The 17,966-nt window shown below is 35.3% G+C and overlaps 1 protein-coding gene across 13 annotated transcripts in view; it reads right to left on the reverse strand.

Annotated features, from left to right (window-relative positions):
* Positions 1 to 17,966, reverse strand: part of Wdpcp (WD repeat containing planar cell polarity effector) — a 521,998-nt gene that overhangs the window by 456,746 nt on the left and 47,286 nt on the right. For 4 of the 13 annotated variants that reach the window (XM_071601625.1, XM_071601629.1, XM_071601627.1 and 1 more), the window contains one exon: positions 11,022 to 11,077. The exons of the other annotated variants lie outside the window; for them this stretch is intronic. The gene's annotated coding sequence lies outside the window, so the exon portion shown is untranslated. The remainder of the gene's footprint in view (positions 1 to 11,021; positions 11,078 to 17,966) is intronic. 13 annotated transcript variants of the gene reach the window in all.

A 17,966-nucleotide genomic window follows, 5' to 3' on the forward strand; every position in this document is an offset into this window, starting at 1 on the left:
GAGTGAAAAGAATTATAGTGTCAAAGAAAAAGCTTATGGGTCTTATTCAGAGGAAGGGAGAAAGATGAGTAGTAAAACATCATCCTGAAAATAAAGATTCAGAAAGCAGAAACTTACAGACATGTAAGTCATGAGAACTGGGAATGCGAGTGAAATACATTAGAAGAAGGAAGCAAGTGAAATAAATAAAGGGTCACCAAGGCATCCTAGAGAAATCCAGCACAGTTATAAGTGGAATTGTTGGGGGTTTGTTTTCATGGTGGATAAACAATTATAAATAGGTATAAAATAAAAGTATGTATGTTTAGAAATAAAACATAAGAATCAAATGAGTTGATGGAGGTGAAATTAATTCAAAACTATAAGCCAAGATAGAAATGAAAGGCATTATTTCACTGGAGCATAGCAGCTATGGGCTTTCATACACAGCACAAAGGGCAGAAGCTGGTCAAACATCACAAAAGGTATAGGAATGAATAAAATAGTTTTAGATATAGATATAAACACTTTGTTTTACTTATGTAATTATTGATATATGTCTAAATTCATATGTATATTACATATATGTGTATATGTACATGTATATAAAAAAATAAACCCTATCTTAAACCAGCCATTGCTGGTTCAAACTGTACATATTTCATAGAATGTCTATTCTTTGCCAAAAAATAAATAAAGACAGTTATGATTTTTCTCAATGCTCCATAAGAGGCAATGTCTCAAGTGCATTTTTCACTTTTCTGGACAAAAACATGTATGCTCCATTTACAGAGCTGGTGTTGATCTTTCTCACAGGATTGCATCAGATTTCACAAACATTTGAACATCACAGCACACAAACCCATGAACCCAAACCACAGTTGAAACCTGACTACCATACAATGTTTGAAACTAGATATCAATGACATGCTAAACTTGCAGTTTAAGTTATTGTATGTATCTGTCATAGTTTTCTTCAATGAACTCAGACATAGGCAGAGAGATAAGTGATAGATAGATAGATAGATAGATAGACAGATAGATGATAGACAGATGATAGAGAAATTTCTGATTTTAAAAAAGTGCCCTGTGAGGGCTGGGGGTGTAGCTCAGTAGAGTGCTTACCTAGCATGTATGATGCACTGGGTTTGATTCTCAGCACTGAGTATAAATAAATTAAATAACGATTTTTTTAAAATGTGCCCTGTGAACTATTTAAATTTGATTGAAGGAATTTGGATAAGTTCAAATTCCTTTGATAATTATAATATCATTTATTCGTTGAACAAATATTTGTGGAGAAACTACTCTGTGCCAGTATCTTGAGGGATACATATCTGCAATGATATTGCTTCTAATTATCTAGTAAGATAAGACATGAACATAAATATCTAAAATATAGAGTAGAAAGTGGTAACTGCCATGAGAGAGATGTGGACAAGTTGCCACAGGAATTCAGGGAAAAGATAAGTTGTCTATGGTTGAGAAACCAAGAAAAGCTGGGGGAAGTGATGGGTGATCCCAGAATCCTGACATAGACTTTAAGGAGAGGTAGTATCTGAACAGGCAGAAACGGGGAGCAAGATCCAGTGGGATAAAGGCATAGAGAATATTTCTGGGCATGTGAAGGAAGAACAGGAAGTTTAAAAGTAGTAATGGGCCACAAAGATGAGAAGCTATGTTGGGGCGGACAGTAACAGGGCCTTGCATGCCATGAATAAGAATTCATAGGTCATATTACCAACAGAGAGCTATCAAAGTTTTTTAGGAGGAAAGAAATGTGAAAGAGCTATAACTGAAGAAGAGTAAAATGATAAGTCCAAGCATAAAATCATGTGTAAAAGGAGTTGAAGGAAGAGACCAGAGGTATGAAAAATAGTTAGGAGTCTATTACAGTGCCCAAGAGAGAGAAAGGGCCAGAACAAGGGGCATGTCTGAAAGAAATATTCTGAAAACAGAACTGAATATATGTTTCATGGTCCTGTTATTAATTTGTATTTCAGGAAGCAAAATTCTACTCAACTAATACAGAAACAATCTCTTGATTGGTGAAAACAGCGGTCACTGGTATCCAAAGTTACACAGAAAATTACACCAGCTCTTTATAAAAAAAGAACTTTATAGTATCAATTTTTTGAGCTAGGGATATAGCTCAGTTGGTAGAATGCTTGCCTCGATCCCCAGCACCACAAAAATAGAAAAGAAAAAATAGTATACATTTTTAAATGAATTTTTCTCTTTTGAATATTTAATCTATCATTAGAATTTCTAGAGAGTCTTCACAATCCAGGGATTAAGAAATGCAGAATTCTGGGCCAATTTGCCTCACCTCCAATTTACCAATAATGAAACTCAGCCCCATGCAGAACTGACATGGCCAGGGCTGGGTAATACTCAACATCTTGATATCACTGTCATTCCCAAACTCACATTCCACTGTGGATATTGTGGGTTGGCTAGACGTTAGGTATCGCAGTAAATTGACTTCCTGTTTGCTTGGGCTTAAAAAGTTGGTTTCAAATAAATAATCATCAAGGAAAAAATTTTGGCTCCACCAGCAAATCAGAAATTGCAAGGCATTACTGTTTGGATGAAATAGTGACATACCACACCCCTTGCTTATCAGGTATCATAAAATGCTGAGTTAAATGCAGTGTAGCAACCTCTTGACTGGAAAATTCTGGTTACTTAGGGGAATTCCTTAGGTCTTACAGAAATTTGTGGTCTTCAAAATCCCAGTTTTTAAAATCTAGAACAACAAATATGTTTTTAATAGAATTCAATTTAAGATTTCAGGAAATAACAAAATCTACAGCTTATAGGCACTGCAGAAACGAAGGAAAAGGGCATCAATCTCTCAAAATGCTGGCAGGAAAGGAGTGGCTGTTTCCAAAGTTTTTTTTTTTCTTTGCAATAAGCTGCTTACTGGTGCCAAAGAACAGCTCATCAGCAGTGTTGTTTCATTTTATAGTGATGTTTTGGGAGAGGGGAAAAAAAAAAAAACTCAGGAATGTGCACTGTGATTTTTTTTTTAAACTTCATGTCCCAAAGCCAATAATAATCTTGCTACTTCTTATTAAAAAAAAAAAAGAATGAAACCAAATGTTTGCGATTTAATCTTTAAGTCTACCATGTTGACTGCAGGCATATTATGTTAACTTTATCACAAGAAGCAACATGTAGTTTCTTCACATGCTGCCAAGAGAAAAAGAGGGGGGAAAAGCCACAGCCAAAGATTTTAAGAACTCAATTTTAAGTACTCTTTGTTTTTCTTCTTCTTCTGTTTTTTTTTTTTTTTTTTAAAAAACACATTCTTCTATGGGAACTCATGCTACACTAAGTCACCTCAGCTCTAAAATAGTATTTCTCTCTCTGTCCTGAGGGCTCTCATTCTCTGCACCACAGCCCAAGAGTACCCAGGGGCATCTCACGTGCACCCTAAGAATAGGTCTCTTGATGGCTATGCTGTCTTCTTCTCTGATATAAGCAGCTGCTGCCAATCCTTCAGGCCATGTCATCATGCTTAAAAGGCATTGCCACCATTGTTGCAGATGATATGTGCAAGGTCTCCAAGGCTCAGAGTGCATCAGAAATGTTGATGGTCTTGGAGCCAAGGCTGCTCCCTTTGCACCAATATTTGGAGACTTGCGGCGGGTGGGGGAATCTCCTTTAGCTTCTACTAGGTCTTATAGTACAACCATACTGGGATTGCAAAACTCAGGGACAGACCAGATTGGGTGTTCAAAAGCTATCTGTTGAAAGAATGAATTATTCTTCTAGGTTGGGCTGGAAACAAACCTAGTAGCAGATATCATGAGGTCTCAGACATGATCAGCCCTATCTGCAGACCTTCAGGCAAACTCTGTCCTTGGTCTTTTCTTCTACTGGGATTAGTTCTTTCCTGGAAGCTACATATGAGTTGTCTTAGAATTCTAGAAGGATCATCTCACCAGATACCAGGTATGTCTAGATATGTCTGAATCCTGGGGAGGAGAAAACTTAGGCTCAACTTCACCACAAAGTATCTTCATCTTAGCAAAGGGAAATACAGAATTGCTATAATTATGCAAAAATTAAAGTTTTTTGTTTTTTTCATTTGTATTTCATTAAGAGTGACAATCTGGCAACCAATAGGTCAAATTTGGCCAGATGATATTTTTTAAAACCTGTATGATTAAAAAAAATTTTTAAAAAATTAGTAGACATCTAGATCAGTGATTCCCATACTTCAGTGTGCATCAGAATTAAGCTTGTCAGAACTAGAAGACTTGTTAAAATTCAGATTGCTGGGCGCAACCCCAGAATTTCTGATTTTATGTAGATCTGGGTTGGGAGCCAGATAATTTGAATTTCTGCCCAGTTATAGATACAGCTAGTCTGGACTCAAACTCAAAACCACAGCTTAGGTGCTCACTAGTTTACCATAGTCCATTACCAATCCCCATTGTGTTTCATCTGAACTGCTTTATAAATTTACATGATCTGCATTATTTAATGCATTATCTACATTATTTAATGAATTATTTGCATTAAAGACAAATCTCTGTGAGTCTCAATGTTTCAGGTGAAAACTCTTTTACAGTGTGCCTCCTGGGTATGGTTGTATTATCCACTTGTAATTCTTGGTTTATCTCTGATCTCACAACAAAATGTTCAGTAAATGCTGTTTCCATCATTCAGGTTCTTATTTTTTATGATGGCTACTGTTGACACTTGGTTGTTCTTGAGATTATCAGCTCAGTCCAGAAGTGGAAAATGGAAAAGACCAGAATTCTTATGACAAAGGAGAAAAGCAATTTCATTTCATTGTGATCACATCACTTTTAGAAATAAATGCCCATTTTTCATGTATATATGTATTTGGATTTTTAATCTATACTTTTGTCAAAGACCAAAGATTGCCTGAATATCAAATACTGATTATATTCATAGCTATAGACATAGTATTAAGTAAGGATAATTTAAACTTGTCACCGAGAATAAATATTTATTACATTTTTATCTTGACTTTTTATTGAAATGTAGCAGAATAACACACACATTATAAATGTACGGCTCATTGAATTTTCACAAACTGAACACACATGTAACCTGCACCCAAAGGAAGAAACAGAATATCCACAGCCCCTAGAAACCTCCCTTCTATCCCTTTTAAATATTAACCCCCAGGGAACCCACTGTTGCTTCTAAGATCATAGAATAATTTTGCCTGTTTTTGTTATTTATACGAATGGGTTCATACATTGTGTCTGGCCTCTTTTGATCAATACTATGAAATTTATTCACATCGTTGTATAGAGGTGTAGTTGTTCAGACGTATTGCTGTATAATGTTTCCTTGTGGGATTATACTACAAATTTTTCCATTCTACAGCTCGTAGGCATTTGGATTGCTTATATTTGGGGACTGTTACAAAAAGTGATGTCATGAACATCCTCAGATATGTCTTTTGCTATATATATATTGTATATTTCTATTGCATACCTAGTAAAAGTAGAATTTCTGGGCCATAGGGTGTGGGTATGTTCAGCTTTAGGAGATACTGCCAATATGTTTTCCTAAGTAGTTGTACCAATTTACATTCCTCCTAGAAGTGTACCAAAGTTCTAGTTTCTCCACCTTGTCACCCACACTTCAGATTTCCCTTATCGATTTGAAGAAATACAGATGGTGGATCTAAGTCATCAGTGTCTCCATCTGATATGCCTTCTGAGTTCACTGTGCTTCTATCAATTTCAAGCAATCAAGGTATGTCTTAAATAAATAATTGAGCTTACAGCCAATTTGTAAATAGATACCTCAGTGAACTTGCTAAGTGAATATCCCTCCTGTCATTTATTATCTATTGTCTCATTTTAAGCCACAAATTCTATTCTGCACGGGAAGATAGGAGTATTCTCTGTGTGGCAGTTTGTAATCTTAACATGAAACTAAGTATACTTTGCATTTGGTGACTGGAGGCTATTGTTTATAGTAACTCTCCCAGCAGGTGACTGCTCTTTTTTGAATCACAATTTCCCTAATGTAATAAGAAGCTCAAGACCTCACTCTGGTCTTACTGGACAACAAGGTAATTTGTCTGCTGTTGCTGCTAATTCTTATAGCCCGGAGCCATGCCAGAACATAGAAAGCTATTTGACTTTTGATTTAAGGAATACTTCTTTCCCCCATCCATGAGGGATATATAATTGCTTTACTTCTAATTCACTTTGTCCAAGCATTCGTGTCATACCTATTTTGTAAAATTCTGTCTTGGTGAGTGTTAGCTAAAATTGTAGTATTTGGAATTCTATTACTGAGAAATTTTATGTTATTAACAGGAACTCTAGGCAGTCAAAGATTTCAGAATAATGTCTATTCACAGGGAAGAAATTTGCATTTCCTGACTGAAGATTGACTCTAATGATCAGTGACAAGTGTTTTATATAATGTAACCTTTCTAACTTTGATTTTAAGATGATCCTTCAAAAATACTTAATAGTGACCCCTTTGGGGGTGCCATCAAGACTAGCTAGCGAGCCAGTCTCAGATTCCTGAAAACTTTCATTCATTTATTTATTTATTTTACCAGTATTCAGGATTAAACAGAAGCTCTCATACATGCTAGGCAAACACTTTACCTTTGAGTTACACCCCTGACACTCTACCACCTCTATCTATCTATATCTATATCTATCTATCTATCTATCTATCTATCTATCTATCTATCTATCTATCTATCTATCTATCTATGGAGACAGTGTCTTAGTAAGTTGCCCAGGCTGTCCTTGAACCTGGATCCTCCTGTCTCAGCCTTCTGAGTAGCTGGATAACAGGCATGCACCACTAACCCCAAGTGAGAGCTTCTTTTAACAGACTCATTTATCTAGTTTATACCTTCATGAAGTTGATTTTATCTTTGGCATCTCTGGTACCAGGTGCTAAAAACAAATGTTTTATTTAATTGTTTAATTGAGCCTTAACACAATGGAAATCTTTTTATATTTTACTATGTCTAATGTTTATTTTTCTTTGCTTGACTACTTTGAATATTTCTGGCTTTGATAAATTTCATCATAAATTTTGTTGGTTCACTTGAATAATTACACTATTTATATCTTTTTTTCATAAGACTTAATGACTAAACAATGTATCTTTTCATTCCATATTTGTCACTTTTCATCAGAGACTAAGTGAAAAAATAATTATTTTGAATTATTTTATTTAAAAAAAACTCTGATTTTTTAAAAAATATATATTTAAAAAATTCAAGCAATTTTCAAAAATAAAAGCAAAAAATTACCCCCTCTTATCATTAAGAAAATAGCTATTGCTAACCCTAGGTGAATATCATTCAGGACATCTCTAGGCCTGTATACAAGGCTAGACAAACAGAAAGAAAAGTAGATAAATAGATGTTATTAGAATTGGATCATAAAATAGCTGATAGCTAATAAAAAATAATAAATTAATTTAACAAAAGAAAAACAAATTAAATGATACAGAATAGCTGAATTTCAGACAGAATTTTCAGCACATTTTGGACATATTTCAGAGATTTTGATCATGTTCACTTGCACTGGACTCGGATCTGATCTTTAGCTCTTTGCCTAAACCTCAAGGAATTTCTTGGTTGCTTGGCCAACAATATTAGACTCCTCAATCCCTAATAGTTTATCTGATTGCAGTTATGTGTATTTTTGTCAGAAGCCTATTATTCTTTCTGTAGAAAGACTAGAAAGAAAAGTTTCAAGCTCAGTGTTTATATTCCAGTCTGTCACTTTAGAGATCCTCATAATCAAAGTGCCCTGAAACTTGTAGATGGTACTCACTGAGAATTCTAGGGAGACAGTGTTTTTCATAAATAGGTCTGGCCTTCCTGTTTCATTATGGAATAGGTCCAAAGATGGTCATTTTGGGATGGTCACATCAGAGTTTATGTGTCCTGCTTGATCCATAGCATCTCACTTATAAAGTAGGTTACATTAAAAGCCTAGTCTTATGCAATCTATTTAATGCAGCTTGCAATTGCTAAGGTTTTTTTTTTTTGTTGTTGTTGTTGTTATTATTGTTGTTGTTGTTTTCTCTACAAAATTCAGATGAAATTATCTTCAGTTTATTAAGCTCAAATGCCAGAGCAGGGGATAACAAACAAAAAGACTTATATAAGATGACATAAAAATGTTGGTGGAGCTGGACATGATAGCACATGCCTGTAATCTCAGCAGCTCATGTGGCTGAGTCAAGAGGATCACAAGTTCAAAGCCAGCCTCAGCAAATTAGCCAGGCCCTAAGCAACTCAGCGAAACCCGGTCTCTAAATAAAATATAAGAAAGGGCTAGGAATGTGGCTTAGTGGTTAAAGGCCCCTGGGTTCAATACCAAGCACTCTCTCTCTCTCTCTCTCTCTCTCCATATATATATATATATATATATATATATATATATATATATATATATATATATATATATATATTTGGATTATTTATCATAGGCTCTGCACAATGCCACAGGCCATGACCTTGCAGAATGCCTGGGTAATGTATCAAGTAGCATCTGGGAAACTCTACCCAGTCCTCCCATCAACAATACAAAACTCAATGTTATCAACTGTATCTCGTTAACTATGTAGCAAAGAATTAAAGGAAGCTGTATGACTGAAAGGGAGCTGAAAATTTAATAAGAAAGGTCAACATGACCCAGGCACATGGAAGGAAGGAAACTGACATTTCTCTAGCCTCTCTCTCTATTTTTTTTGTTCTTTCTTTTTCTTTTTTTAATTTATTCTTTTTAGATACACATGATGTTAGAGCATATTTTGACATATTGTACATACATGGAATATAACTTATTCTAACTAGGATCCTATTCTTGTGGTTGTACATGATGTGGAGTTACCCTGGTTGTGTATTCATACACAAGGGTAGGAAAGTTATGTCCAATTAATTCTACTGTGTTTTCTATTCCCCTCCCCCTCCCCCTCCCTTCCCTTTATCTAATCTAATGGACTTCTACTCTGCCCCTCTCTAACCCTCCCTTTTTGTGGGTTACATTCACACATCAGGGAGAACAGTTAGCCTTTGGTTTTTGGGGGATTGGTTTATTTTACTTAGCATGCTATTCTCCTGCACTTCAGATAAAACATTAATCTCCATTTTTTAAATATATTGTTTGACCATTCATATTTCTTCTTCTGTGAAGTGCTTTTTGTTCAATTCTTTTGCCCATTTGTTAATTGGGTTATTTGTTTTTTTAGTGTTCAGTTTTTTTGAGTCCTTTGTATTCGGAGCCTCTATTCTTATGTTAATGTGTTTACCTCTTTTTTAATCTTCATACCACCCTGTGGAGTTGATGACATTTATCTTTTTGTGTTACAGAGGAGTAAGCAAAGCTTGAAGGGGTTGATGCTGAATGATGAGCTGGAAATTGAATCCAGATCTGTCCCAAGTCCTGTGCTGTTTTTCCTGAGTGGTTCTACCTCCCTTCACATTGTTATTCCAACAAAATTTGAAACTACACGCAATGAAGCTTTATCGTAGGGTACTATGCATAGCGTGATATGTGGCTCCCCTCTTTCGTCATTCCTCAGAGCATCAGACCCAACTATTTCAGTCATAATGCTGTCTCCGAGTCACACCTAACACTTAACGGATTTGGTTACTGCCTGTCCTTGCCACCTGATGCTGCCAGGGAAAATGGAAGAACAGCTGCTGGAAAGTCTTGCTGGTTCCTTTGAATAGTTTGTGACATTATCTAAATTTTAAATTCTAAAGGGCTCTGTTGACACTGTAGTTTTAAGAAATAGATCTGGAAATAAGATAGATTTTTAGAAAACTATTTTATTGGTATTACGTAGACTTCTCAATTAATGTATATGAAACATGATCCCCAGTAATGAATATTGAATGACAGTTCTGGCATTAAGAGATGGAATTCTATTTGAAAGGTCATGTGCACAGTTGAGCAACTTCATATCAAGTGATCTTATTAGGGAGATTACACTGTAGAACTCGTGATATAGGCTTCTCTTCTTCTTCTTCTTCTTCTTCTTCTTCTTCTTCTTCTTCTTTTTTTAAGTACCATGAGCTGTTTAAAGATAAAGACTGATTATTTTAAAATTTCTTACAATTTAATAACATGGAAAATTAAGTAAAAAGTTTTATTCACTGCTTATTATTCTTTCTGATTTCAAAATCTCTTTTAAAAAGTGGGTAGATCACATAATATAAGAAGCAGAGAGTAGTCCTTATTACATGGTATTAAGCCATTTGTTGGCAGGGACAACTTTCATGTTTGGGGCAAAAAATAATTATTGGTCAGGATCTCACTATATCCCAGCTGTGTGAATGGTGGTGGTGTAGAGAGATAGGAAAGAGAAGGAGTTATTTATCATTTTATTTTATAACTGGTGAAATTGGAATAGAGAATTGATTTGCCGAGGTCACAGTGTTCCTGAATATACAACACTCTTTCAGCTGTGTGGCAGTTTTTCTTAAAGCAGAGCTCTGGTACTTTATGGTTCCTTCAGGGAGGTGTCACCTTCTTTCTTATTTCAAATATGCCTAATCTGAAAGCTTCAATAGCTCTGCAGCCCTCTCCTCTTTCTCTTTGGCTTTTATTTATTTATTTATTTATTTTTGTATTGGGGATTGAGCCACATCCTTTTTGTGTATTTTATTTAGAGACAGGGTCTCACTGTGTTCCTGAGAGCCTTGCTAAATTGTTGAGGCTGGCTTTGAACCTGTGATCCTCCTGCTTCAGCCTTCTGTGCCGCTGGGATTACAGGCGTGTGCCACCCGGGCCCAGTCCCATCTATGGCTTTCTTTTATACTGACCTGATTTGAAATGATAGATCATTCCTTGTTTGGTTTCAGTAGTACTACAAAACTCTTAGGACAGAACAAAGACTCTCAGAATAGAATCACCTTAATATTGCTGCCATCAAAACAACTGGACATTATTCTAGGAAAGATAATGTTCTTTCATTTTTAGGCTTTTCATTTATCTCTCAATGCTGAAATCAAACAAATTTGTTGGCCTAAGACATTCAAGACTCAGACTCACCCTAGAAAACTGTTATCCTCTCTCATATATTGAATTAAATCATTGGATTGCAATTGCTGTTGAAAAAAAATAAAAGAAACAAAGAATAAAAAGAAAGCAGCTTGTATTCTAGAGGGAAATTAATTTATAATCACATTTTTCTAATTATAGTGTTTTCAGTATTTCCCCCCTTTGAGAAATCTTCTGTTTGGTTCTCTTTCAGCTCCACAGCCTCCACAACCCAGAGTAAACTCTCTGATTAGAGAAACTTTCCATGTGGTGAGATTCTAGCTCCCCCTTTTTCCCTACCCACCCCACCCCACATGCAAGTAGTTCTACCATCTGTCTGTAACACTGCCTGAAATTCCATCATTTAATATATTCCTGCAGATTAAATATGCACTTACTTATTTAAAAAATCATCATCACTTCATTGAACATTATCCTAACATAACTACTTTTATTAACTTTCTCTGATATTTTCAATGCTACTACAGATATTTTTAATAACACAAATACCATGCGAATTTATGTTTATTTCTTGTTGTTGCTGTTCATTATGCTGTTTAATATATCCCTATGTCAACAAAAGGTATATATGCATCATGCTATTTTCATTATTAATTTGCTCTAATTTGGTAATTTGAGAAGAAAAAGGATTTTGAATTGTGTCAAATGTTGTCTTAAAAAAGATTTCTGCTTAAACATTATTTTACACAAATGCCCGATTCTGGCTTTCCCAAATTATTTTCTTAAATATCTTTAAATTCCCCAAAGTAGAATACTGAGTCAAAAAAGAACAATGTGTTGATATCTCATTTCATATTTCCAATATAGTTAAAACTATACCATTGAAAGAGTGTATCACCAAGCATGGTAGCACAGGTCTGTAAACCTAATGGATTGGGAGGCTAAGGCAGGAGGTTCACAAGTTCAAAACCAGCCTTAGCAAGGCCCTACACAACTTAGTGAGACGCTATCTCAAAATTTAAAAAATATAAAAAAGGCTGCCAATATGGTTCAGTGTCTAAGCACCCCTGGGTTCAATCTCTGCAACCAAAAGAAAAAAAAAAGATTGTTGTCAATTTGAAATGTACCAACGACATATGCATATCAGTTTCTCTACACTGATAATTACTATTATATTTAAATATAAAAAATATATGCATAATACTTATGTGTATAGTTAGAACTCATAATTTTTGGCTTTATATTTTTTATCAGACAAGGCAGTATTTTTCAACTGCTGTTTTACTGTACCCCCTTTCATTTGTAAAGTATAAAATCCTCCATATTGGTCTGCTAGCTTTGCATTATGATTAAGATCATACAATGAGGAAGTGACCGCATTAAGATTTGAATTTAAAGCCTGAGGATGTAGCTCAATGGTAGAGTGCTTTCCTAGCATGGGGGAGGCTGTAAGTTCAATCCCCAATACTGGAGGAAAAAAAGATTTTAATTAGGTCTGTCTGATTTTAAGTCACTCCACTATATGGACAAGGACGACACTGGATTGGAGAGGAAGTTGGTAATGATATAGGATTGCTCTTTGTATATTTTATAAGTTAAGTTGCTTTTAATTATGTTATCTTCATTGTGAAATATGTAATATATATTCAGAAACTAATTTAAAAGTGCATTTAAATAACAATTATAAGGTAAACTTTAGTTCTGAAATAGAAAATTGTTAATATCTTAGAATTTCTGTGTGGGTTCTGTACTCTCTTTTAAAAGTAACCCACACTCCTATCTTTTGTGATATGTTTTCCGTTGCTTTTCTTTATAATTTTACCATTTATGCATGCTTCCCTAAATTACATGTTGCTTGGGTTTTACCTGTTTTCCAACATTATGAAAGTGGAATCCGATACATATAGCTCTAGTTTGTTGATTTTTATTTCTGTACAGTTGTATTTGTTTTCTATGCTTTGTAAAAAAAAAAAAGAAAGAAAGAAAGAAAATAACAAATGTAATGACTTAAAATGTCCCACATTTATTATCTCATAGTTTTTATGGATCAAGAGTTCATAACATAACTGGGTCCTCTGCTTAGGATATCAGTCTTTAATGAAGATATCAGCCAAAGCAAAACTGGGAAAGGATCTGCTTCCAAGCTCATTCAGGTTATTGGCAGAATTCATTTTCTCAGAGCTTTAGAATTCATGGCAACTTGCTCTTCAAGTTCAGCAGGAAAGGAGTCTGCTTAAATTTATGTACATAAACATAGGTGTATATATGTAGATACCTACCCATATATAGAGACAAAAGCATAACTGTGGGAGTGATATCCCATTACCTTTGCCATATAACCTAATCAAAAGAATAACATCCCATTATTTTAGCCATATTCCACCAGTGAGAAAGAAGTTACAGATTCTGCCTGCATCAAGGAGAAGGGATTATACAGTGTAACAATGAGGGCGGAGATCATGGTGGCCAACTTGGAATTCTGCTTATCACAATAGTAATTTAGTATTTCCATTCTATGTGTAAGCCACAATTTATTCATCCAGTCTAACACAGATGGACATTTAGAGCCATCCAATTTGTTTCTAGTTGGAGGCTGTGATATTTAATTTTACGTGTCAATTTGGCTGGACCATGGTGTTCAGATAATTGGGCAAACATTATTCTGGATGCTTCTATGAGGTTGTTGTTGTTTGAGATTTGCATTTAAATTGGTGAACTTTGAGTAAAGCAGATTGCCCTCCATAGTATATGAGAGCCTCATCCAAACAAGTTGAAGGCCTAATAAAACAAAAAGCTGACTTCCCCTGAGCAAGACAGAATACTAATTCTGCCAACAGAATGCCTTCAGACTTCATCTGCAATATTAGTTCTTCCTGGTTCACAAGCAGACTGCCTTTAGACTTAAACTGCAACATGTTTTTTCAGTCTCCAGTCTTCTGACCTCGCCCATTCGATATAGGACTCACCAAGGCTTCACAGTTGCCAGAGCCAATTCCTTAAAATATATCCCTTATCCCTTTCAATACACACACACACACACACACACACACACACACAATTTGTTCTGTTTCTCTGGAGAATCTTGACCAATACAGGGGCAATTAATAACGTTGCTCCTATGGATGTTCTCTTGTATGCCTCCTGATGAATATGAGAAGATAAGTGGGGAATATGTTTAGGAGAGGAATGCGTGGGTTGTAAAGTATGCCTCTATTCATCTTTATGAGTTAGTGCCAGAGTAGTTTTCAAAGTTTTTGTGCCTGTTTATACTCCCACCAGCACAACTGAGTTCCCATCTATACAAATGGTTTGCTCATAAACACATGGTATTCTTTACTTTAAAATTTTTGTCAATCTGCTGGGTATGAAATGGTATCTCATTATACTGGTATTCCCTTGATAACAAATGAGGTTGAGCATATTTTCATATATTTATGAGCTATTTGAGTTTCTTCTTTTTTGGGTGGGTGGGTAAGTGGATTACCAGGGATTGAGCTCAGGGGTACTCAACCACTAAGCCACATCCCCAGCTCTATTTTGTATTTTATTTAGAGACAGGGGCTTACCTAGTTGCTTAGTGTCTCAATGTTGCTGAGATTGGCTTTGAACTTGCCATCCTTCTGTCTCAGCTTCCTGAGCCCCTGAGATTACAGGTCTACGTGCACCCTGTTGCCCAGCAAGTTTCTTCTTTTGTGAAGTCTCTTGTCCATTTATCTACTGAGCATTTTGTCATTTTTCACTGATCTGTGGCAGTTCTTACGTATTCTATATATTAGACCTTCCTAACATGTGCTACAAATATCTTCTTTACTTGATAGACACTTTTTTACTTTTTTTACACTTTTTATGGTAATTTTGATGATTAGAAAATCATAATTTTAATGCATCTTAAATTTTCAATGTTTTCTTCTGTTTGTCTTTTTGTGTTTTAAGAAGTCTTTCAGTATTTTATTGCCATGAAAATGTTTTTCTATATTATCTTTACAATTTTTTTATTTATTCTTTTTGGTTTTACACGACAGTAGAATGTATTTTGACATATTATACGTACATGGAGTATAACTTCCCATTCTTGTGTTTGTACATGGTGTGGAGTTACTCTGGCCTTGTATTCATATATGAACATAGGAAAGTTATGCCTCATTCATTCTACTGTCTTTCTCATTCATATCCCCCACTTCCATTCATTCCCCTTTCTCTAATCCAATGAACTTCTTTCTCCCCTTCCTGGCCTCCTCTCACTTTATTGTGAGTTAGCATCTACATATCAGAGAGAACATTTGGCCTTTGATTATTTGGGATTGGCTTATTTTACTTAGCATGAGAGTCTCCAGTTCCATCCATTTACTAGAAAATGCCATAATTTCATTCTTCTTTATGGCTAAGTAATAGTCCATTGTGTATATATACCACATTTTATTTATCCTTTCATCTGTTGAAAGTCTATATTATCTTTTAAGGCTTTAGTTTTGCCTCTGACTTTTATCTCTTTTTAAATAAATATATTTTTAGTTGTATATGGACCCAATGCAACTAAAAAATATGCCTTTACTTTATTTTTATATGGTGCTGAGGATTGAACCCAGTGCCTCACATGTGCTAGGCAAGCACTCTACCACTGAACTACATCTCCACCCCACTGACTTTTATCTTGAATTCTCCCAAAATTTTATTTTGTATGTAGTGTCAGGATAGACATCCAATGTACTTTTTTCCCATATGGAAATCTTTATTCAGCCCCACTTTTTGAAAAATCTATCAACCGAAAAACAGTCCTGTCACATTTATATTATGTTAGTATTATTTATATTATGTTGGGGGATTTTTTTCTGTTCTATTGATCTTTTTGTCTATCAAACATCAATACTACACATCCTAAATGGCACAGCTTTTTAATGTCTTAATATCTTATAGGGCAACCCTAGGTACCTGTATGATTGCACAAATGGTAAGACTCCACATCATGTACAACCAGATAAATGAAAAGTTATGTTACATTTGTGTACAATGAAATGAAATGCATTCTGCTGTCACATATAACTAATTAGAACAAATTAAAAAACCTTATTGGGCAAGTCCCCCATGCTCTCTAGTCCTTCACAGAGTGTCTTGAATATTTTTAGTTCTTTGTACACCCATTTAAATTTCAATCATATTTCATAATGTTGTTTTTTCATTTGTTCAGTTGTGCCATTTGTTGGAGATGGGGTCTCACTGTGTTCTTCAGACTGGCCTTGAACTCCTGCTTAATTCTCATAAGTAGCTGGAATTACAAGCATGTGCCAATGCACAGGGAAGAATTTTTTATTTTTAAATTAGACAAAGGACATTCTTCTCATTCCTAGTTAGCTATAAGTTTTTATTCTGAATGGATGTTAAATTCCATCAAACGCTTTTTCTGCATCTGAGATTATCATATATATTTTTCTCCTTTAGTCTTGTAATGTGGCAAATTGAATTAACTAATCTAGTGTGAAGTCAATGTCTAATGACTAGGATAAACTTCATTTGGTCATAATATGTTATGCTTTCTACCCATTGCTAGATATGTTTTGGTGATATTTTATGTCTGGCAAACACTTTGAATATTATCCTTTATTTTTTAAAATAGTAAACATTTAAATTTTATGGTTGTGTTTGAAATATGTGTAGACCTATTCCTGGTAACTCTGGCTTCTGCTATTTATCACACATGGTGCCTTTTTTTACTTGTGTGTTTTGTTATTCTTTTTTCTTGTGAGCAATTCATTTCTTGGAACTCTGTAAAGTCTGAGATGACAGTGGGATGCTCTAGATTAAATGTATATTTGTTTTAGAGTGGCCATATGTGAGTGCTATAAGTAAGGAATACTCCAGATTTTTAAAGTTTTTGGTAATAAGAGTTTCTGAGAATTTGTTTCGAACCTGTGTGAGGCTTATCTTGTAATTCCACATTTATCTATCTTTTTTGTTTGTTTTGGTACTGGGGATTAAATCCAAGGGCCCTCTACCACTGAACTATATCCCAAGCCCTCATTATGTTGCCCAGGTTGGCCTTGAACTTGCCATCCTCCTGCCTCAGCCTCCTCAGTTGCTGGGATTCAGGTGAGAGTCATCATACCTGGACTATCCAAATTCTGAGCAATTTTTTTTAACCTCTTCTATTCTATGCTAAGAGTCAAGGCTATCTATTGTCTTTTTAGACCTCAGTGATGGAAAAAGGTAGGTTTATTTCCAAGTCATTCTTACACTGAATTGCCTCAGTCAGGCTGCAGCAAAAAACCGGGGGTGGGGGGTGGGGGGGGTGGGGGGGGGTGGTGACGAGCAACTTGTGTACATTAATACAGCAGGAGTGGGAGCCGTTTATTGTAGGACAGGAGGGGTATATATACATTACACACAGCTTATCTTAATTAACATAAACTAGATACAGCAGTCAACCAATAAGGAATCTCCACACTTAATGGCTCGCTGGCGTTACTTCACAAACCACTCCCTCTGGCAAAATGCCAGGCGCCATCCTGACTTGTTTACAGACCCTAAAACTGAATGTTTAGAACTTTGATGTCTCAGGTGTTTTTGAGGTGGGAATAAATATATTCTGATAAATAAGTATTTGATAAATAAAAGTTGATCTTAGCACATTTACAGTTATGTGTATTCAAATCTAATTTTTTTATTGTACTAGGAATTGAATGCAAGGGTACTCTACCACTGAGCTAATCCCCAGTTCTTTTCATTGATTTTTAAAAATTTTAAATGTAAATTTAAATTTTTTTTTTTTTGTAGATTGACACATATGCCAGGTGAGTGCTCTACCACTGAGCTACACTCTAGACTCTCCTTTTATTTACTTATTTGTGTGTGTGGCGGGGGGCTGGGGATTGAACCCAGGGCCTTATGCATGCAAGGCCCTGGGGATATACCTCAGTTGGTAGAGGTATATCCCCAGCTCCTCTTTTTATTCTTTGTTTTGAGACAGAGTCTCACTAAATTGCTCAGTTTGACCTCTAACTT

Source organism: Marmota flaviventris, chromosome 14 (assembly GCF_047511675.1).
Source record: "Marmota flaviventris isolate mMarFla1 chromosome 14, mMarFla1.hap1, whole genome shotgun sequence".
In the NCBI taxonomy this organism is placed as follows: Eukaryota; Metazoa; Chordata; class Mammalia; order Rodentia; family Sciuridae; genus Marmota; species Marmota flaviventris.